At 41.4% G+C, this 24056-nt stretch overlaps 1 long non-coding RNA gene across 2 annotated transcripts in view; it reads right to left on the bottom strand.

The window, feature by feature from the left end:
- Nucleotides 1–1315: 1315 nt before the first annotated feature.
- The window catches only part of LOC123331331, a 31341-nt gene continuing 8600 nt past the window's right edge, over nucleotides 1316–24056 (bottom strand). For both annotated transcript variants that reach the window (XR_006547900.2, XR_006547899.2), the window contains exons 3-4: nucleotides 20391–20936; nucleotides 1316–1481 (exon numbers count right to left, since the gene is read on the bottom strand). This is a non-coding gene — a long non-coding RNA (uncharacterized LOC123331331). The remainder of the gene's footprint in view (nucleotides 1482–20390; nucleotides 20937–24056) is intronic.

Genomic DNA, 24056 nt, shown 5'->3' with positions numbered 1-24056 from the left:
GCTAGTTTGTGCTCAGGTGAATCCTTGTCCATGTTCATCTTTCCAAGCCAGGGATCAAACCCAGATCTCCCGCATTGCAGCTGGATTCTTTACCATCTGAGCCACCAGGGAAGCCCAAGAATACTGGAATGGGTAGCCTATCCCTTAGCAGGTCTTCCCCACCCAGGAATTGAACCGGGGTCTCCGGCATTGCAGGCGGATTCTTTACCAGCTGAGCTACTAGGGAAGCCCTTTGTCCATTAGGTGAACTAATGAGAGGCTTTGATAAATGTAATTGATAAGACATTTGGAGAAAGTCTTTTTTTTAATGGCTGTGTTGAGGTCCAGGTTAGAATGAAGGAGAACTTGCTGGAGTTTCGATATTCCTGGACTGTGAAGATAAGTCTGCCAGAAACTAACCTAGGCTTCATGCGGTCAGTAACCTGCGTTCCATCCACTGGCCACATTCTCTAGTCCAGGAAGCACTGGCTTCACGTGTATATGACCGGTTGCCTCACAGAGGCACTCAATCCCAGAAGAGACCCATACTTAGTGTATGCTCTACAGTTACTTTCTTAAAATTATTAGTAATTTTATTGCTGAATATGGGGGTTTTTTTCAGTGAAGTCTTGAACTGAACTGAACTACGTGACAGTGAAGGATGCTAACGAGCAGAAAAGGTGTATACCAGGCAGCAATACAGGCTGAAGGCAGTCCAGGATGTCATGGGACCCTGTGGGGGAAGCCAGGGCTGGGACTGAGCCAAGGTAGGTGGCGGCAAAGGCAGTAACAGCAGCTGTAGGAGCCCCAGCAATAGGAGGCCCCTCGCCGGTCATTCCTCAGAGCTCAGCCCCGTGACATCTGCATAAACATGAACTCTCTGTCCTGAACGCCAGGATAGGAACTGCTGGTGCTCAGGCAATAAACTGTCAGTAAATTATCACAAAATAAAAATGTGCACATGGACATTGCAATAAAGCCTATCCATGAGTTATTGGGAGTCTTCAAAGAATCCAGTTTTAAAAACTGTTGCAACATTTACAACATTGCAAAGCAAATAGCCACAGACTTAAAAATAGAAATTTAATGTTAAGGTTGTCACATTCCATGGAAAAGAACATTTTCATAAGAAACTTTAAAATAACCAATTTTAAAAGAAGGATAGTTTTAAAATTAATGCATCCTGTATGAAGAAAGACAACAGATGACCTAAAAAAGCATTTTGAAAAGTGAAATTGTTAGTCGCTCTGTCGTGTCCAACTCTTTGAGAACCCCATGAACTGTAGCCCGCCAGGCTCCTCTGTCCATAGAATTCTCCAGACAAGAATAGTGGAGTGGGTAGCCATCCCCTTCTCCAGGGGATCTTCACAACCCAGGAATTGAACCTTGGTCTCCTGCATAGCAGGCAGATTCTTCACCCTCTGAGCCACCAGGGGAGCATTTTGAAATATACATACACAAATTGTGAAGCCACTTTCAGTTGCTCCTGGAATCTTTGCAAGCTACAGGAAATGTCAGAGAAAACATTAAAATGCCATTCTGAAAATTTACATTTAAAATTAAATTCAACTTTATACAAAACGAATTTGTATGGAGAGTTAGATCTTTTTAGAGAACCTGTTAGGCCAGAAACATCAGCTCTAGATATACTGTCTATATATCAAAATGATTCTTTAGAAATTTATCCTAATGCTATTATAGCCAATAAGATACTCTTAGCTGCCAGTAACAGTTACATCAGTAGAAAGATCCTTCTCAAAATTTAAAATTATCCAAAATTATTTGTGATCTTGCACATGCAAACAGCAACTCATGCTGCTGTGAATTATATCAATCGAAAATGAAATTGTGAAAAGTATAAATTTTCATAAATCTGATAAATAGATTCCCAGAAAAGAGAGCCAGAAAAATGTTATGGTCAATCAGGATATCACAGTTTGATAAAGTATTATTTTTTTAACTGTAGTATATAAAATTATGGCAACAAACCTTTTTTTAACTATAATTTTTGGTACTCCTGTATCACAACTTACACCATTATGCTTTACAATAAAATATTTTTAAAGGAAAAGGTTTATGTTTAAACCCCTTTAACTATACTTAAAAAAAAAAAAAAAACAAAGGGCCCACATTTTCATTTTGTATTTAGCCAATCATGTCACCACCCTCCTTGAAGGGTAACTATTCTGAGACTTTGCTGGAAACTTCAAGATGTGCCCAAGATCCGCATCTTGCCAAAGGTTTTCACAGTGATTTCATCAAGTACAAGAGAGTACAGTGCATCCTGTAATGCAAAAACCAGGAACATTACAGCAGTTACGTTCTCAGGGTCTACATCCCTAGGCATTCTAGGGCATCCTTGACGTTGGGCTCTCTTTTTACAATAAGGCCCCCATCTTCTGAAACAGAAGGAGCTGTATTTCAAATTTTCACCAATGATTCATGAGTCCAGCACCTTTAAATAAAAACAGGGCTGAGAGGGAAGAAAGCATCACACTTCTTTGAATTTGGGCCAGTGTTTCCAAATGCAAAGTACTCAACAGCCAATTTCCCCTGGCTTCATAGATAAACAACAAGATGACCTTTTATGTCAGAAAGGAATAGTGAAATTTCCATTTCCTTGTGGAATGTTGGGTTTGAAACCACGTTTTTCTTTGTTTCTTCTCAAGATAACAATCCACAAAAAATGCCCCCAACAAATGCAAATTATGGGATTCCTGTAGCCAAATCAGATGTTCAAGCAAATGATCTTGCCTCTTTTCTAAACAAAATATTACAATTACTTCCTTAGGAATGTATCCCTGCAGAAACGGAAGTTACCCCTTTCTCTATAATGTTGTGTCCTGGGGCTCCTGAGAAATGTTGCTCTATCCAGCAACTGATATTGTGAAAGCAGGGGATTCCCGCACTCTCTTTACAGACAGTTCAGAACAAACTGAGGCCATATCCCTGAATCTTTTCTGGGAAGGGAGGGACAGGGAATAAAATTTTCCCAGTGGAGAAAAATGAAGCCATTGTCCATACTCCACATTTCTTTTGATCCATTCTCTCTTCTTTCCTTATTCCCACAGTTTCTTAAAATTATGGTTCTCAGGCCATACCAGTCTGGGGCTAAACCAAGACGGCCATAAGAGTCATGTTCCCACCCTCCTTTAAAAAAAAAAAAAAGAAGAAGAAGAATCTGCTGCCTCCACCAAGTCTAACTTTCAGGGGCTTCTGGTTATTCTTTTTTTACAGGATTTCTTTAAATAACAACTCTTCAGGGTGGACTTAAAATAGATTTTGAGTTACAAACTTGGGGTTTACATGCAACCTTCCAAGACTAGGTCAAGTAACATGCAATGAGGTCCACGCATGATTCTTTTTTTTTTTTTTAAAGGAACTCTTTTTTTTTTTTTTTTTAATACTTTTTTGGCCGCATATCGGGGCATGTGGGATGTTAGTTCCCTGACCAGGGATTGAACCTCTGCCCCTTGCATTGGAAGCACAGTCTCAACCACTGGGCCACCAGGGAAGTCCCCACACATGATTCTTTTGCTTTTAATCTCTCACAAAATTTTTTGTTTCACAATAAAATGTTGAGAGAACACTTTTTTAAAACTTTGTTGGGTTCTGTTAAATTTGCTTTTAAAAAGCCTTGATATAAGAGCTCTTTGTCAGAGTTCAAAATGTGAGGGCGCTCTCTGCCAAACCATCCAATATTAGAGAAAGAGAACATGATCTCGACCTTGAGGATATGAGAAGGAATGAATAAAAGTAGATTAAGTGACCATGTGCCTTTCTCTGATGCTTGACACCCATCCCATCTCCATTGGCATTATCAATATCAACCTTCATTGCAAGCCCACTGGACCAAAAAGCTTTGTGTTCCTGCCAGCATCAGCACGTTAGCAAAGAATCAGGCAGGGTTGGAGGTACAATGTCCATCTGTGAAACTGCCAGAGGTTAGTGGGCTCTAGATTGATAACAAGCACTGCCGTGACCATGCAAATTCATACAGCCAGACACCATCACGGTGCTTGGCCCAGAACAGCCATAGATATGTATTCATTGGCTGAATGAGTAAGTGGCCTTTATCTAGTGAAAGGTATCACAAACATGGACGAATTCCATCCAAAATCTGGACTGGAAAAGCAACAGATGAGTGGGTCAGACAAGGGCTATGTCAACTGCAAGGAAAGAGAGAGCTCAGAAGATGCTTTAGGAGGAGGGAGAGGCTAACAACTTCACCCAGAGGTAATTCCAGGGAGACTTTCATCTGTTCCCTTGTCACACTGAGAGAAGGGATGAAGATGACACCTATAAGATTGCGGTGCAGATGATTTCAAAGTGGCAGGACTTGATAGATACCAAACAAACAGCTCTGCTGGTGGAGTTACCCTGAGCATTGTAACTCCCTATTCACTTCCAGTGCCTAAGTGGGGAACTGCCTATACCTCCCAAGGTTTAAAAACCACAACAAAATCACTATGAAACTGCCTCCACTGTGAAGAGCTGGGAAATGTACACTGCATAGGAAACTGTCTTCAGAACCAGCATTCCTGCTGACTCATTGATGGTAAAAAGAGGAGGACAAAAAAAGAGTTTTCCCTCCCATCTCCAGCTGAGCAAAGTTGGCTGCACATGAAGTCCAAGCAGCACCAATAGCTGGGTTGGTGATGGTGGTGCAGTAAGACCCTTGAATGGCTGGATGATGAACCTTCTGCACCGACTCTGTTGAGGACTGGCTCCTTGTTCAAGCCAGAAAATTACTCTGTCCATGAATTATATGTTCTCTTTTATTTTTTCCCTTTTTGCTTTAGTAACTCTTGAATCATTATGAATAATTTAAAAATTATAGGTGGTTGTCACGTTATATACTAGTAAGCAAACAATCCATTCAATAAAAATATCTCCAGTAGAAGCCATACTGCCAACGTTATCTTTGCCATATTAAATGCACTCACCACACCAAACTGGACCTTTCCATGTGCTCAGTCATATCTGACTCGTTGCAACGTCATGGACTGTAGCCCTCTGGGCACCTCTGTCCATGGGATTTCCCAGGCAAGAATACTGGAGTGGGTTGCCATTTCCTACTCGAAGGGATCTTCCCAACCCAGGAATCAAACCCATGTCTCTTGCATGTCCTACATGGGCAGGCGGATTCTTTACCACTAATGCCACCTGAGAGATACGTAAAAATATTCACACATCAGCCCTTCCTCCACAAGCATGCATGTATACACAAACACTCTGCATGATTCACTTTATACCTCGTTTCATTTGTTTGTTTACAATAACCAAGATGATTTGGGGAAACTGAAAAAAATTTGGAACTGTACCATCCTTACTTGCTCCTATCATAACACAGCCCACTCGAACTGAAATTCAAAAGGAGATCCTTCCCTTAAGAGAAGAATCGTGGGCTTGCTCTTTTAAATAGAGTTTAGGAAACAGCTACTTTAAAGTCTTTTTTCCTAGTCATCTGACTTCTAATGTCTACTTCCTTTCTGCCCAGAGTTGCCATTTTTATGGATAACAGAGGAAGTAAGGTAGAGATTGATAAACCCTATATTGCATGGGGAAAAAAAACAATTTCAATCTCTTCCAGTGAAATTTTACCTGCTTGACTAACTGCTGGCTGCCACTTATATGTATTTAGTGTTGTGTTGAATTCTGAAAGAGATGGGAATACCAGACCACCTGATCTGCCTCTTGGGACATTTGTATGCAGGTCAGGAAGCAACAGTTAGAACTGGACATGGAACAACAGACTGGTTCCAAGGAAAAGGAGTACATCAAGGCTGTATATTGTCACCCTGTTTATTTAACTTATATGCAGAGTACATCATGAGAAACGCTGGACTAGAAGAAGCACAAGCTGGAATCAAGGTTGCCAGGAGAAATATCAATAACCTCAGATATGCAGATGACACCACCCTTATGGCAGAAAGTGAAGAGGAACTCAAAAACCTCTTGATGAAAGTGAAAGTGGAGAGTGAAAAAGTTGGCTTACAGCTCAACATTCAGAAAACGAAGATCATGGCATCCGGTCCCATCACTTCATGGGAAATCGATGGGGAAACAGTGTCAGACTTTATTTTTCTGGGCTCCAAAATCACTGCAGATGGTGACTGCAGCCATGAAATTAAAAGACGCTTCCTCCTTTGAAGGAAAGTTATGACCAACCTAGATAGCATATTCAAAAGCAGAGACATTACTTTGCCAACAAAGGTTTGTCTAGTCAAGGCTATGGTTTTTCCCGTGGTCATGTATGGATGTGAGAGTTGGACTGTGAAGAAGGCTGAGCGCCGAAGAATTGACACTTTTGAACTGTGGTGTTGGAGAAGACTCTTGAGAGTCCCTTGGACTGCAAGGAGATCCAACCAGTCCATCCTAATGGAGATCAGCCCTGGGATTTCTTTGGAAGGAATGATGCTAAAGCTGAAACTCCAGTACTTTGGCCACCTCATGTGAAGAGTTGACTCATTGGAAGAGTTGACTCTGATGCTGGGAGAGATTGGGGGCAAGAGGAGAAGGGGACGACAGAGGATGAGATGGCTGGATGGCATCACTGACTTGATGGATGTGAGTCTGGGTGAACTCCAGGAGTTGGTGATGGACAGGGAGGCCTGGCATGCTGCGATTCATGGGGTCGCAAAGAGTCAGACACGACTGAGTGACTGAACTGAACTGAGTGTTGTGTTTTCTCCACCTTCATGAAAATATACAGAAGCTGAGCCTCTGTAGAGACATAAAAGCATAGGATTTTGAAATGATAAGAAACTAAGGGATCTTCTGAGGCTGACTATTCACTCTACTAAAATAATTAGCTGTGGAGTCCCTTAAAAGGACAAGCTCCTGTGTGCCTTTAAAATGGAATTGAATTACAAAAAATAAATTCACATAGATACACTCGCTTCTATATTCCAGGAATATGTTCACTATACATAGTAAAGTGTTAATGTTATTCACTCAGTCATGTCCAACTCTTTGCAACCCCGTGGATTATAGCCCTCCAGGCTCCTGTCCATGGAATTCTCCAGGCAAGAATACTAGAATGGGTAGCCATTCCCTTCTCCAGGGGATCTTCCCAACCTAGGAATCGAGCCCAGGTCTCCTGCATTGCAGGTGGATTCTTTACCATCTGAACCACAAAGTAAAAAGTGGACCTGTAACATTATTTGGTTTATCTGGTGAAAGCTATAATGCAAAAGGGCAAAATGAAGGTTCTGTGATCATCTTACCACTGAGAAAAAAGTGGTGGTTACAGCTATCAGGCCTGCTCCCACCCAAAGGCCTTCCCATTGTTCCTCCTTCTACTTAGAACACAGCTTTTCACAGATTATGGATGCCTGAATCCCTGCTTCATCCAGGTCTCTATTCAAATGTTCTTAGAGAAAGTTTCCCCCTGGTTATTCCAGCTAAAGTAGTGCCCCCCCCTCCAATGCTGCCTTAATTCTCTTCATCAGGCCGATCCCTACCTGGCTTATTAGATCCTTTCATAATCAGCTGCCCTGACTAAAGCATAAGCTCCATGAAGAGAGGGTTGTTGTTGGTTTTTTATGGTTTTTTTTTTTTTTTCAGTTTTGTTCACTAGTGATATTTCCAGCAGCATCTAGAACTGTGCTTGGCACACATACATTAATAAATATTGCAGAAGTGAATGAAGGAACAGCCAAGCAAAGGAGTACTTGGAATACCTCAAGCATTTCTCACGTGGCCGGGTGCCTGTCACTATTGCAAACATGACGTTCCTACCCTGTGAGGGAGCGCTCTGCTTTGACAGTTCTTTCCAAATGACAGTGGGTATGAAACACGTTTTGTAATTCCTCTGACCTCTGACCTCTATTCTTTTTTTTTTTTTCTTTTTTGGAGTATTAATGCTTTACAATGATACATTAGTTTCTGCTGTACAATGATTAGATGATTGATTATCTTTTCTCCCTATTTCCTCAGCTACTCAAAAAAAAAAAAAAAAAAGCCTGCTAGGTACCAGACAATATATATGAACAAAGAGGGAATGACTGAATAGTATAGTGAGAGACAGGATGAGCCTGAGTGTCAAAGAGGGAAATGTGAGCCAATCAGGGGACATGTTCTGAAGGACAGATGAGGGTAGCCAGACAAGCATGGAGAAACAGGCATCCTAGAAGGAGGAAACAAAAGACACACGTATCAGAACAGCAGAAATGAAAGGAAAGGAGCTAGCTAAAAGGCAAAGAAGAAGAACAGATGAAATTTGAGTTCTTGCTTTGGGTGAATGAAAAGCCTTTTGTAAAGGTCCAGCTCCTAATTGCCTAGAACCCAAACACAGACTGTTCTGTAATGATCCTTACTGGTCTCATGGGTAGCAGCCACCACAGTCTGTCCTGATCACAGCTGCGGGCAGACCCCACGAAAGGCAGGACAGCTGGTGTCCCAGGCTATGTGTGGGACAGAAACTGTTGCCTGAGCAGCCAGTTCTGCAAACTGTCAGATAAAGCCAAGCCTCACCTGGCTAGACTTTCACAACCAGGAATTTGATGATAACCTTGGTAGAGATCATCTGCCTGATTTCATTTTCTGGTCTGTGAACAAAGAGAGGCAAGAAATGATACACAGAGTTGTTCAGGTCCTCAAGTTCCCTGTAGCTCACCTTAGCCCCAAATACATCCAGTTCACAGTTTTACACCTGATTTTATGAAGAAACCCTATAGGCAACTAGAGAAAACCTAGCCTGTATCGGACATGATACCCAGTGCTCTTGGGTTATGATCTCAATAGACCTGATAACAGCCCAGTGAGGTCACAACACTCATTCCCTTACGGATGAGCAAATGGAGGATTTGAAGAGGTATCATGGCTTTCCCAAGAGCCATTAACTACTGAGTAAAGAAGCTGAGAGCCTCAAGGCTAAATCTGTCTGACATCTAAGTCTAGCGGCCATGCTCTACCCCCTTACATCCAGCTACCTGGTCAGCAAGGTAGTCATAAAGCCAGAGGTATTTATTTGGCAAGATGCAAAGTCAGGACACGATTTGAGAGAATGGATGACAGGGCAGTGGCGAGGAAGGACACTGCACTTGTCCTCGTGGAGCCCCAGGGCCCCAGTGTTCTACTTCCCACAGCCCAGCGTCCCCTTTGCCAGCGCCTCATCAGGGCCAGGGCCAAGTCCCAGGATCTGACTCTGTCCCTGGCTCTGGTCTTCAGTCCAAGCACACAGCATCCAATTAACGCAGCATCCTAAGGAGTTTTTAATGAGGTATAAAGGTTTTAATAAAGGTTTTAAGACAAAAGATGTGAAACAAAGCATATACAAAATCTAGACACCATAGGGTTGCTTTTTTCTTTTTAACATTTTCTGCTTCTTCCATAGGTCTTAAATATATGAGAATAAAGAAATACACCTTGATAGAGTAACTAGCTATATAGCTCCTTTTCCTCTGAACAACTAGGTAACTGGGAAGATATACAAACAATGGTTTCCAAATATGGAACAGCAGTCATTGCAAAGCTCTAATCTCGGGGGGGAAAGGGAAAATAAGAGCAGCCCTGTTTTCGCCCTAGTTCTTGACCAGGGGAACTTTACAGACTGTAGACGGAGGAGAATCCCAAGCAGGTGGACAGTCTTGCTGCACTGTGGATACAGACACATGGGTCTGAGTGTGCTGGGACAGCTGGACTTCGTGGAGGCAAAATTCCAGAGAAGAGAGAACTGGGCAGAGAAAGAGCTTCAGGAAACTCTTTAATGCACAAGTATGAAGGTGTGCATTAACAGGATGAAACTCCACAGAACCAGGGACAAAATGACCAGGGATCTGTAAGCTGAACACTTAGACAGCTGAAAAGACTGAAAGAAATGTAAGTCCTAACCAGCCAGGGCAGTGACTCATCACTGATCAGCACTCAGTAGAGAGTCCAGAGGACCATGTCCTCACAGTGGGGCTATACCAGATCTAGAATAAAGGCTTCTATGGTATTGCCCTAACAGAGCTGAAAACAAGCCCTGAAAGAGGGAGGCTGTTTCCCAAGCAACTTAACTCCCTGCCAGAACACAGCCTCATTAAAGGACACTCATTAAGGGAAACAAAACAAAACAACAACAGTCTTATGGGCTGAACTGTATCCCCCCAAATTCATAGGCTGAAGCACTAACCCCTCTCCATGTGACTATATTTGGAGATAAGGCCTCTTAAGAGGTAATTAAGCTTTAAATGAGGTCATAAGCCCTAATCCAATATGACAAGTGTCTTCATAAGAAAAGGAAGAGATCTCATGGAAGCAGGCACACAAAAGGAAGGCCATTGTGACTGTACTGGAAAAAATCAATCACATGAAACATCCAGAAATAGTGGGTAAGATTTTTTTAAACATCTATTATAAACATGCTAAAGAATAAAGAAGGGCTTCCCAGGCAGTTCAGTGGGTAAAGAATCCACCTGAAATGAAGGAGTCATAGGAGATGTGAGTTCAATCCCTGGGTCGGGAAGATCCCCTGGAGAAGGAAATAACCCACTCCAGTATTCTTGCCTGGAGAATCCCACGGACAGAGGAGCCTGGTGGGCTAGAGTCCATAGGGTCACAAAGAGTCGAAAACTACTGAAGTGAGTGAGTTACATAAAGAATTACATGACTATAATGCAGATATAAAAAACATGAAAAAAGAACTGAATGAAACTTCTAGACATGAAATACAGACCAAAGTGAAAATTTTACTTAATGTAGTTGTATTAGCCAGGGTTCTCCAAAGAAACAGAGACAATCTGAGATAGGAATTACTTTAAGGAACTGCCTTGCATAATTATGGGATTCCCTGATAGCTCAGTTGGTAAAGAATCTATCTGCAATGCAGGAGACCCCAATTCAATTCCTAGGTTGGGAAGATTCGCTGGAGAAGGGATAGGCTACCTACCCCAGTATTCTTGGGCTTCCCTTGTGGCTCAGCTGATAAAGAATCCGACTGCAGTGCGGGAGACCTGGGTTTGATCCCTGGATCGGGAGGATCTCCTGGAGAAGTGAAAGGATACCCATCCCAGTATTCTGGCCTGGAGAATTCCATGGACTGTATAGTCCATGGGGTCGCAAAGAGTCAGACACAACGAGCAACTTTCAACTAATTTGCATAATTATGGAGGCTGGAAAACCCAAGATCTGCAAGGTGGACTGGCATCCTAGAGACCCAGGGAAGAGTCAGTGTTGCAGTTCAAGTTTAAAGCCATCTCCTATGAGGCTTCCTTCTTGCTCAGGGGAGGTCAGTCTTTGTTCTGTTAAGTCTTTCAACTGATGGGATGAGGCTCCCCCATATCATAAAGGGCAATCTGCTTTCCTCAAACTCAAGAATGATGTCTTTAATCAAGAACACATAATCCTAAATGCCTTTGTACTAAATAAGAAAGCTTCAAATTACACAAAACTTCAAATAACAACCCAAAAGGAAAAATGGACAAGTCTAAAATTAGAGATAATAAAATCCTTCTTATTAATTAAAGTAGCAAAATAAAAATCAATTAAGTACATAGAAGATTTGAACAACACTTTGCAACAACTTAACCTGATAAGACATTTGTAGACACCACACTCAAAAACAATAAAATACACATTGCTCTCAAGTACTCATGGAAATGTCACTGTGATACGTAATCTGGGCCATAAAATAAATTTCAATAAGTTTGAAAGGACTGAAACATGTCAAGTATGTTTTCTGACCACCTTGAAGTTCAGTTAGTCATAAACAAGAGAAAATACGGTAAATCTTCAAATATTTAGAAAATAAGCAAACAGACTTGTAAATAACCAATGGGCCAAAGAAGACATTACCAAGGAAACTAGAAAATATTTGGAACAGGATGAAAGGGAAAAACCAGTGTATCAAAATCTGTGTCATACAGCAAAGCAGTCCTTGGAGGGAAATGTATAAGTTTAAAGATGTATACGAGTAAAGAAAAACAATCTAAAATAAAGGGCCTAAATTTACATGTTAAAAGCTAGAAAAAAGCAAATATAAGTCTAAAATAAGTAGAAGTAATGAGATAATGAACAAAAATTAATGAAACAGAGCTGACCAAAAAAAAAATGGAGAATAGCAACAGAACAAAAAGTAAGTTTTTTGAAAAAAAAGAGTTAAAAAAAAAAACAAAAAAGAATACCACAAAATGTTAACATTTCTTTTTCTTGGATATTTAGATTATAGTCATTTGATTGTATTCTTTATATTTCATATTGTCTAAATTTTTAAATGAACACCAGTTACAGTCATCATCAGAACATCAACTCTATTTTTAAAATGACCATTTCTGTGTTTATTTCAGAAGAATTTCAAAGCCTTGCTCTGAATTGTCTTTCAGAATTGTCTTTCCTAAAGACAGAATTGTCTTTCCTAAAATCTGTTGACCAGGTAAAGTAACTCAGAGAGGGGACACCTCCTACCCAAGTTTACCGCTTTAGGACAGAGGTCCCCACTCCACTCCTGACAGCTCCAGTCCTGGAATAAACACTCCTGTTTCTGTCCACTACACCCTGTCATGTCCCAGAGAGCGTGATATACCATGAATCCTTGGAACCCACCAGCACTTCAAAGTAGAACTGACCCCCTTCTCTGCGTTTCCCTCTCCTGCTCTCTCACTCTCCAAATAAAGTCTGACCCCTTGTCTTCCTCACCTAGACAGGCCCCTCCCCTCTCCCTCTCATCCTCCCCGCTGCAAGTCAGACCTACCGTTCTCTCTCTCTGCCCCAGAACAGCTGTTACTTCCATGTGGTAGGAGGAAGTAATATGTGACATGTCCCACTGTATTCTGCAGCACATCTTCTCAGTATCAAATGTGATACTAGACCTGATTCCCATTTGGCAACTTGTGTGTATGTCCAGTTGGTCAGAATCCTGAGAAAAGGGGAGGCCTTGCCTAACCTCCTGTCCAATATACTGCTGAATTCATAACCTGCTCCCCCAAGATGACACATGCTTTTTCCTGATTGAATTGTACATGTGTGACAAATGAAGCTAATTTATGACACAATCTCTAGAAAAACTGGGTTTATCTAGATACTGTGATGCCAAAGACATGAAGCCTGAGTATTACAGTTGGTAAATCTGTTTTTCACAGGGGCACAGGTTAACAAGTCTAAAATTACTTATATGCTAAGACTGAACAATAGATAAACACATTACACATAATGAAAATCATATTTTTCACTATAAAAGAAAAAAGACACAAACAAGGGAGGGGAAGTCTAAAGTGAACCCTGCTGGATTCGAGTCACAGAAATCAGTAGAAACTCATGATTTATTCAAACACATATACAAATGAATACAGAAACAAATGTCGATATGGAATATTACATATGTGTATATGTGTATACTGTATATATCATTTTTCTAGCTCTGTACACTCAGAAAACCTAGAATCAATGATATCCCAGTGGCAATGAGCACAGCTAATACCCAGATCTTGGGTTTTTAAATATCATTTTCCAATAAAAGGAAGTGACTGATTCTAAGTCTGGGGACTGAAGCATCTCATAGTTCTAGGAGGTAAGAGACTGCTTAAAAAAGAAAAATATATAAGCCAGTAACAGAAAGACAAATACTGCACAATTCCACTTATAAGATGCAAGTAAAATAGTCAAATTCATAGGCTCAAAGAGTGAAATGGCAGTTGCTAGAGGCTTGGGGCAGAGGAAACAGTTACTAGTCATTGGGCAAAAAGTCTCAGTCAAACAAGATGAATTAGCTCTAGAGATCTGCTAGACAATATTGTACCTATAGTCAACAATAATCTATTACAGAAAAACTCCAGTTTTAAAAAGCAAGGAACAAGAGAAACAGAAAAAAAAACACACTATTAGCACACTACAGCAACAGCGCTGCAGGCAATATCCTTTGGCTGCTGATTAGTCACTAAGCAGTTTCAACTCTTGCAACCCCATGGACTGTGTAGCCCACCAGGCTCCTCTGCCCATGGGATTTCAAATTGATCGGTAAAATTTTAAGGAGAAACAGGATATTTGCATAGCCTCAAAGTGTAACTACTGAAATATTTACTACCTACTGTGGAACTTTGCATATGTCCACAAATTCTTTGATACGCATCCCTCTAGAAGGTGGAGTTTACTTTCCCTCAGCTTGAGTGATGGCTGGACTTAGTGGCTCACCTCTAATGGATAGAGTACTGAAAGGGGAAAAAAGGCAATTTTACAGTTGTAAAAGCCTGGCAGACACTGCTTTTACTAACTGAACAAAGTTAATAACACCAACATTTGGTCATACTGACATCATATAACCCATGATATGAGGTAGTGAATTATCATCTGAGATATTCTTCCCCAATATCCATAACCTTAGTCTAATTATGAGAAAATAGACAAAACCAAATTGAATGCTTATAAAACCAGCTTGAACATCAAAAAAAAAAAATTTTTTTAAGCCAAATTGAAGAACACTCTACAAAATATCCCAACAGCATTCATCAAGGGTGTCAAGGTCACGAAAGACAAGGAAATCCCACCCCCCCAAAAAAAACTGTCACAGGCTAGAGGAGACTAGAGAGATAAGACAGAGTAAGGCGGTATCTTGGACTGAATTCAGAAACAAGAGAAAAGGATACTCATGGAAAAACTTGAGATATGAAAAAAAGCCTACAGTATAGTATATAGTACTGCACCAACATTAATTTTTTAGTTGTAAAAATGTACCATGGTTACATAAGAGTTACCATTAGAGGAAGCAGAGGGAAAAGTATGTGAGATCTCCCTGTACTATCTTCACAATTTTTCTTATAAATCTAGAGTTACTGCAAAAGGGAAAAGGGGGTAAATACGGCCTCAGTCAGCAAAGCCAAAAGTTCAGCTTTGAAAGATTAATAAAACGGATGAACTCCTAGGACAACGGGTCAATAAAAGGGAAATGCAATGAATAATGAAACAAATCAAAAGAAGATCTCTACATAGAACACAACAATGCATTGTGAAATAGGTAAAGAAAATTCAAATAAATGGAGGGATATGTCATGTTTGTGAGCTGAAAAAGTTGATGTCAAAAAGATATCAAATTCCAAATTGATCTACCAGTTGTGAGGAATCTCACTCAAAATTTCAGCAGGTTTTGCTTTGGAAATGGAAAAGTGATTCTAAAATCAATACAGAAATGTGCAGAGAAAGGGAAAAGTCTTGAAGAATAACAACAAAGGACTTATGTTACCCAAAGTTAAAGCTTCGGTTATTAAAACGGTGTGCGACTGGCATAGAGACAAACTGGCAAATGACACAGAGGATAGTCCAGGGACATAAACACACAGAGACACAGTCCTCGGGGCCATAATGAAAGTGAACGTGCAGTGCAAAAGGGAAGGCCACTGTTCTAAACTATGGGTGCTGACTCGATTGAATATCCATGTGGGGAAATATATAAGTCTTGATTCCTATCACATACTACCCACAAACATCAGTTTCAGATGAACTGTTGGCATAAACGCTGAAGCTAAAAACATAAGACTTTTATAAGAAAATACAGAGAATATGTTTATTACACTGGTCTAGACAAACATGTCTTAAATAGATCACAAAAAGCTCTAGCCAGAAAGTAAAAAAAAAAAATCGATAAATCATGCTACATTAAAATTGAGAACATCCACTCATTAAAGACATCATTAGATTTTTTAAAGCCACGGATATATGTATTTGCAATGCATTTATCTAACAAAAGACTCATCCAAAAGATATAAAGAAACCCTATAATCATTAAGTAGAAGAGAGCCCAATAAAATAGGCCAAAGACTTGAAAAGGTGTTTCACAAAACAGAATATCCAGATTAGCTAAAGTAGATGAAAAGGTGATTGGGTTTGTTTCATCATCATGGAAAAGCAAAGTTAAAAAGTTACAATAAAAAAAAAAAGTTACAATCAGATACCACCATGCCCCCACTAGAATTGAGTTGAGTTCAGTCGCTCAGTTGTGTCCGACTCTTTGCAACCCCATGAATCGCAGCACACCAGGCCTCCCTGTCCATCACCAACTCCTGAAGTTCACTCAAACTCATGTCCCATCGAGTCAGTGATGCCATCCAGCCATCTCATCCTCTGTCATCCCCTTCTCCTCCTGCCCCCAATCCCTCCCAGCATCAGAGTCTTTTCCAATAGTCATAATGAAAAAGGCAAGTCATGCAAAATGTAGGAGAAGATGTAAATCAACTGAGACTTTTATACACTGCTGCTGGTAAGGGTATAAATTAGTATAACTATGTTTAAAAACCATTTAGCAGTAGCTGCTAAAAGGGAACATGTGCATTCCTACAATCCAGCAATTTTACTAATAACATACTCAGCAGATATGTACACATATGTTCACCTAAACACACGTACAAAGATATTCACAGCATCATTACTAGTAATACCCCAAAATTGAAATAACCTGGATGTCCATCAATAGTAAGATGAGTCTTCATAAAAATACAATTGTATGATATGGAGTCAAATAAATCAGAGACACACAAATATATAATTTGAAGTTCAAAATCAGGTAAAACTGATCTACGGAATAAGTCAGGATAGTGGGTATTCTGTGTCAGGAGGGTGACTGGGGGGAGACATATTAACTGGAAGAGAGCATGAGGGTGGCATGCTGATAATGTTCTATGTTTTGATCTGGAGCTGATTCAACAAGTGTGTTCAGTTTGTGAATACATATCATGTGATACACTTATGACTTGTGCATCTTTCTAAATGTATGTTATAGTCATTAATAAGGTTTACTGAGAGACAAAAGGTTATATATATGCCCCTAGAAGGCATGTTATTATATATATGTTAACAGAGAGATATGATCCCTGTCCAACACACATTTTATTGACCAAATGGCATCCAAGAGACTGAATATGGAACCAGGCAGTGGAAACAAACTGGGAGGAAATAAAGATCCCCAATCAGCCGGGATGAAAATCTCTAATTTGTACAACTCCTTTTGGTGAGCAGCCTCAGTTGTCCCACCTTTTCCATTTCTCTCTCTTTTTCCATCTCTAGTTCTTTCGTGTGGGTATAGGGTTGGATAGAGACAGCGCACATTAGACTCACTCCATCCTGAACTGTGTTTCCTAGCCACCTCACCAAGTCAGGATGCCAAATCTAACAAGAAGCTTTCTGGGAAAGCAGTGCCAGGAAGACCGCCTCTAAAGACCAGAGAAAAACAGAGGCAGATGACCCATGTGTCCACCAAAGCCCTTTGTGAGATAAACAAATAGTAAGACATTGGGAAAACATGTTCTTTTTGTCAGTAAGAAACTTGAGGCCCTGTCCTTCACCCTGCTATCAATCAAAGTATCTCAGTGATTTCATCTCCAAATAAATATCGCTCTGATGACACTTGTGTCTTGCCTCTGAACCATAAAGTCAAGATTTAAGAACAATGTGGTGCAGGAAGCTTGGGGATTCATTAGGATCATCTGAATGTGTCCTTAGAGCACCAACTAAGCTCTGATTTAATGCCAAGTTCTTTCTAATGAGGGAATGTGCAAAACCACATGACTGGCCTGTAGAAACTGGCCTTGAGTTGACCCTCTGTGACTCCCTTCGACCATCTGTCTTTAAAGTGTCCCCTCCATCGTCTGACCTCCTGTGGCACTTGGTGAGTCAGAATGTTCCAGGAATGGAACTACTTCCTGAGTGACCACTATGCTGCTGACCATTTTGAATCTTCATTTGGCATTTGTTGATGTAACTTCCTGGTCATGGCCACTCTGGGTATTTTTCCAGACCACGTTCAGGGTCAACTTCCCTACAATGCCCTTCCAAGCATCCCTTCCCCCACCCTGTACCTCCCCACAACACCTGTGCCCCCTGGACACAGTTCTATCACTGCTCACATGATGGCATCCTTCCTTTAGTGGCTTTCTCCCCTACTAGACTTTGACCTTTACAAGGGTGGGGACAGTAACTTATACATCATGTTATCCACAGCTCCCTGCACAGTACTTAGCATCTTTATTGCTCTGATAACACATGTAATACAAGGCAATATAAAATTCACATCTTAGAGAAATACAGAATGTAGACAATGAAACTTCCCCCAGAATCTTTCTGTCACAAGATAACCACTGCATATTTTGTCCACAGTGTATAAAAACAACAAATTATTAATAATTATATTTTCTCCTGAAGATGAAATCATTGCATACATGCTGTTTTGCAAACTGCTTTTACTACTAAGTAGTATAAGACAGGAGCACACTTCCTTGATGAAGCACATGGCTGCCTCACTGATTTTAACAGCTGCATAGTATTCCATCATAGAGAGGTCCTATAATTTACTTACAGTCCTCTTTGGAAGGACTTTTACATTATATCCCATTTTCCTTGTTATACAAACAATAAGACTATAAACTTTTTTGTGCATCTCTCTTTGTGTTCATGCTATGCTAAGTGCTAAGTCACTTCAGTCATGTCCGACTCTGTGTGACCCCATAGATGGCAGCCCACCAGGCTCCCCGGTCCCTGGGATTCTCCAGGCAGGACCACTGGAGTGGGTTGCCATTTCCTTCTCCAATGCATGAAAGAGAAAAGTGAAAATGAAGTCACTCAGTCGTGTCCGACTCTTTGCAACCCCATGGACTGCAGCCCACCAGGCTCCTCCATCCATGGGATTTTCCAGGCAAGAGTACTGGAGTGGGGTGTCAACTGCTAGTGACTCTATAACATCCATCTGAAGACTAGCGGGGGGTCCTCTTTCTGCCCCCTTCTGATGTCTATGTCAGAAGCTTTCTCTATCTCCTTTATACTTAAATAAAACTTTATTACACAAAAGTTCTGAGTGATCAAGCCTCGTCTCTGGCCCGATTGAATTCTCCTCCAGGGGCCAAGAATCCCGGCGTCTTTTCATTCAACAACCTTTCAGATCCTTACAGTTTTCATTTCCTTCTGCAGAGACCTGGTGTGGTGTCTGCAGCCAACAGTGCCCAGAAATGATTGCTGACTGACCAAACAATGGAAGTCAATAAAAGAAATGGTCCTAAAAATATAATTTCTGTTCCATTGCTAATGCGGCTTTAGGAAACTGGCCCCTTGTGTTGGATATGATCCCTTAATACAAGCATACACGTGAAAAACTCCTCCCCATTAGGCTAAAGACAAAGATGAGGTCTTAATTTAATTTGTTCATTCAGCAAATATTCCAAGCCTACCCTAAGCTAGAAGCAGGGGATGGAATTGCCAGCAGTAATTTCTATAAAAAGTTGATGACTCCAGCAGAAATACTGAGCATCATTTACTAGCTAATTTCCCTTTATGCCTCGTTTGCCAGGAAGTTCAACACTCGGTGCTGATAAGAACTCTCTCTGGCTTCAGATTTCTGCTATATGGAATTGCCCTTTTTAGTTTTCATTGCATTGCTTTACTACATTTTTTAACCCATATTTCTATCATTCTACAGAAACTGAATTCAAATTCATATCAAGGGTCATAATAACTAATTGCTTTATAAAGAATTTACATGTGTCATTTAATTTAATCCCCAATTTTCAAAAGTTGCTATGAAGGTCGGACAGAGATCATCACTGTCATCTCAAATTTTCAGTAAACTGAGGATCAGGAAGATTAAGCAACTCACCCAAGACATTGCAGCCAGGAAAACACAGCTTTGAGAACCTAACTAGGGTCTCATAATTTTGTAACTGAAAAAACAAAAATGAACTTATACATTGAGTCATATAAACGCCTGAATCCTTCTTTCCCCTTTATAGGAAAGTACACTCACCTTCTCTCACCTGGGCATCCAGTCCTCTAAATAATCAAGAATTTCTTAGCAGAGAGGCAGAGGGAGCAGAAAGTTGCCTTAGTTTCTAACGAGATAAACACTGCCCTGCCCGCCCACCACATCCACACATCACAGTCTTCAACTGTGATTTCTCACTTTGCACTGTAACACAGCTATTTCTCTATCTCCTATGGCTCCTTCTAATTATTCCAGAATCTTCCAGAAATGTTAAATCACATGACAGAAGGAGTGAAGAGGGAGGTTGAGGGAGGGGTTATGTAGGAAGGATGGGACTGGGGGTGAGGGTGGAGAGAGAAAGTAAAAGAAAATGTGACTGATGTCCCAATGTCCACACTAAAGCCCTTCCTTTTCTTCTTTGCTTTGCTATTTTGATGGAGTGGGAGGAGGATGGTTTTTACGCTGTGGCAAAACAAATAGAACTTTGAGCTAACATTTCACAATTTATGTAGCAATTTCCTGTCATTTTGAAAATCTACTAGAGTGGCAACGGTTAAAATTTTTTCCTCCCAGGAGAGTTTAAGAAGCATACACCTGTCACCCTCCCTGCATCGTGTATTTATGACCCAGATCCTGGGCATTTCACAGGCTGGTTTCTATTGATCTTCCCTACCAGCCTCTCTGAATCCTTGACTCAGGGCTTTTCCCTGCTCACCCCTGGTATCGTTCATCTATTTCCCTGGAGCTTGCTTACCTGACTCTCCAGTGACTTTTGGAACCGCCGATCATTCTCTAGATGAGACCTTCAGGTGCGTTGTCTTCATCTGCTCCCCAGCTGATGATAATCCCTGGTACCACAGTGCCCTGTGACCACTGCCTGCTGCCCCAGCTCTGTAGACACTGGTACCCAATGGTGGTGGTGAATTTTATGTGTCAGCTTCTCTCTCATTCTCTCTCGTCCACTTTGAAGGGGTTTCAGACCACCTGTTATTCAGAGTCCAAGCTGGCGGAACAAGTGCTTGAACTTTTGTGAATCCTGCATTGCAGCTGAAATAGTAACGTTCTTTAGTAGGGATGCTCAGAGTCGAGAAAAACTTGTGCTAGCAGTTGGTGAAATTTCCAAACTGTATCTCTCTGGGACAGACCTGTGCTCTGAGTACCAGTCTCACACATCACCTGCCTTCTCGACAACTCAACCTGGATGACCAAGAGCAGCTTCAGCATCACAGGTGCAAAAGTGAACCAACCTTCTTCTCCATCTTCCACCGTCTTCAGTTCCCCATCTCAGGAAATGGCATTTCTGTGCATTCAAAGAAAGGCTGGAGTCATTCTGACACCTCCTTCTCCCTCAGTCGTGGATTTTACCTGCTGGATATTTCTCCAACTTATTCACCCCTCTCCCACCTCACTGCTGTCACGCCTTTCACACCACCATGATCTCATGACTCAGATACTCTTGCGGCCTCCTGGCTGGTCTTCCTCCTCCTCACTCCTGACTCTCTTCCATTAGCTTCAATAATACAGTGAGCTTTTCAAAAACACAAACCATTGCATAGACACTCCGATGGCTTCCTACTGCTTTTAGAATTAAGTGCACAGATTTGGCTTTGCCTTACAAAGGCCCACATAGGTCGGACTCCTGCAAATCTCTCCAATACCATCTATGCCTTCATTCGTTCAAATGCACTGTGCATTTCCTGCCCCAGAGACTTTGCACGTGCTGCTTGACCATATCTGCCTGGAACGCTCGGCTCCTGTTCCACTTCACTCAGTCAACTCTTTATTTGTCAGGTCTCAGCTTAAATGGCACTTACTCCAAGAAACCTTCCTGACCCTCTATAACAAGCTGTCACAGCATCTTGTATCTTTTCATTGTATTTATTAAAATGTAATTAATCATTCTTGTAATTATTTATTAAGTGGCTATCTCTCCTCCCTCACCCTAATTCCCAAACTGTAAGCTCAGTGAGGGCAGAGACTACAGGTGCTCCCCTACATTCTACACATGCAACCATGAACAAGACAGATGCAGAGTAAATGCTCAGTAAAGGTCTTGGGGAGGACAGATGGGAAATGAAACAGGAAGAACAGGAGGGAAGGACAATTTGGTTCTTTTCTGAACCAATTTCTCCTTTATCTTTGGAATGCAGGAAATAAGAGTTTCCTAAGTGACTTGAAGGAAAGCTGTTTTTGAAGAAGTATATGCATTGGCATATATATTTTTTCTTTCTTCCTCATTAATAAGGAAATCCAAAAAAATCCAAGCTTAGGCTTACACCTAAAATTTGATTAAAGTGGGACCATTTAAACGAAAACCATCAATTAATAAAAGGCCGTGTACAGAAAACTTGCCTCACTCTGGCAAAACCACCACTTTCCTGCATTCCAAACAACGGGAATAAGCAAAGCACCGAAGACATTCCTGGTGTCTATTTCACTTTTCGTGTGATAATCTTCTTTTAAGAACCTTTTCTTCCCTCTTTCCAAAAATTGCACAGGTCTTTCGGGGATATTAAAAATGTTCCAAATCTCTGGCAGCATCAGCGCAGTTCTACAATTCATTGCCGTCAACTGAAAATGAGAAATGTCCAAACCCAGCTGCCAAGCCAGAGAGTCAGTGCAGCGGGGTTCACGCCAGTCCACTGTTTCCTGAGCTCAGGGCTGCTGAAGGTAATGAGACCGCATGACAAACATCCAGACGCATCCATTCCACAACCAGCATCCAAGCCACAGCTGTCGCCTGGAAAGATCCAACACTAATACCAAGCTGTGACCCAAGCTACCTTTATAACTACCTTTATGTACCCACAGCGTGGCTACTTCTAACTGCTGAGATTCAAAGAAGGATATAAAAGACAGTTGGGGGCAAGCCTGGTGCCCACCTGGAAGGTCATTTGAGTAACATCATTGTTTGGTTTCTACAACACCTCCTGCATATTATCAAGGACACAGAAAGTCTTGTACCTCATTTGGCTTCTCTGTAGCCATTGCCCACAGAGGACTCCTTTTCTGCAGGCATTTCTCAAAGAATTGTCTTGAGCTGTAGCTGCATAGAAGAAAACTGCCCTTATGTTTTCCATCCAAGTATAGGCCAAAGAATTGATGCTTTTGAACTGTGGTGTTGGAGAAAACTCTTGAGAGTCCCTTGGACTGCAAGGAATCAAACCAGTCCATCCTAAAGGAGATCAGTCCCGGGTGTTCACTGGAAGGACTGATATTAAAGCTGAAACTCCAATACTTTGGCCACCTGATGCGAAGAGCTGACTCACTGGAAAAGACCCTGATGCTGGGAAAGATGAGGACAGGAGGAGTAGGGGATGACAGAGGATGAGATGGTTGGACAGCATCACCAACTCAATGGACATGAGTTTGGGTGGATTCCGGGAGTTGGTGATGGACAGGGAGGCCTGGCGTGCTCTGGTTCATGGGGTCGCAAAGAGTCAGACACGATTGAGTGACTGAACTGAACTGAACTGATAGACCATCAGCATTAGAATCATGGGGTGGAGGGAACTTGTGAAAATGTAGATTTCCCAGCCCCATTCTGAACCTCTGAGGAAATTAAAATAAATCCACTGATGGAGAGTAACAGGGACCAAGAGTGTAAGAGCCAGGGATGTGGGAGAGGGGAGAGGCAGAGTGTTCAAGGCAAAGGAAAGAACACAGGAAGATTCTACATGTGGACATGCTTCCGAGACTAGAAGGGGGCCTGTGTAATGGGAGGTGGGTGAGAAGGAGACCAGAAATGATGGGGAGGGAAGGCACGGGCTGGCCAAGGTCGAGTATCATGGGTAGTGTTTGTTTTGCCAAGATTGCTCTGATGCTGAGTGAACCTCTGAAGGGCAAGAGAACTCAGAAGACCATGCAGATTTGTATGAGGTTGGTAAAAGTAGAAAGAGAGAGATGGACAAATCCCAGGTATGAGGCAGAACTGACACAGCCCAGTGGGCTGACGTTAAGGGTAAGAGGGAGAGAATCTGGGCCCACAGCCAGAAGGTTTGCAGCGTCCAAGCAGGAAGGTGGCAACTTCAGCTCATATGGGCAAGACTGGGAAAAGACATGGGCAGCAAGACATCCCCATGAACCTGTTTAATGAGCTGTCTTACCTGGAAGGTAGAGATAATTCCACCAGCATAAATAGCTTTTGTAATGATTAGAGATAATATACACAAGGTTCTTTAACAATAGGAACTCAATTAATAAAAATATTTTCTATTTTTTAATCAAGCATCAGAAGATTTGGTGGTACACTGGACACATTTAGGCTAATATTTCTTCCTTTTTTCTTTCTAAAAACACCATATCTTGAAGCTAAACTGAACGATGCCCACCACTCAAGTCCAACCTCAGAGATGTTGCATACAGGTCATCTCTGCCTCCACCTAACTCCAGTGCCCAATATCTGACACCACACACTTGG

Source organism: Bubalus bubalis, chromosome 23 (assembly GCF_019923935.1).
Source record: "Bubalus bubalis isolate 160015118507 breed Murrah chromosome 23, NDDB_SH_1, whole genome shotgun sequence".
Classification (NCBI taxonomy): Eukaryota; Metazoa; Chordata; class Mammalia; order Artiodactyla; family Bovidae; genus Bubalus; species Bubalus bubalis.
Note: the sequence above shows the minus strand (reverse complement) of the source record. Positions and strands in the feature narration are given on the sequence as shown.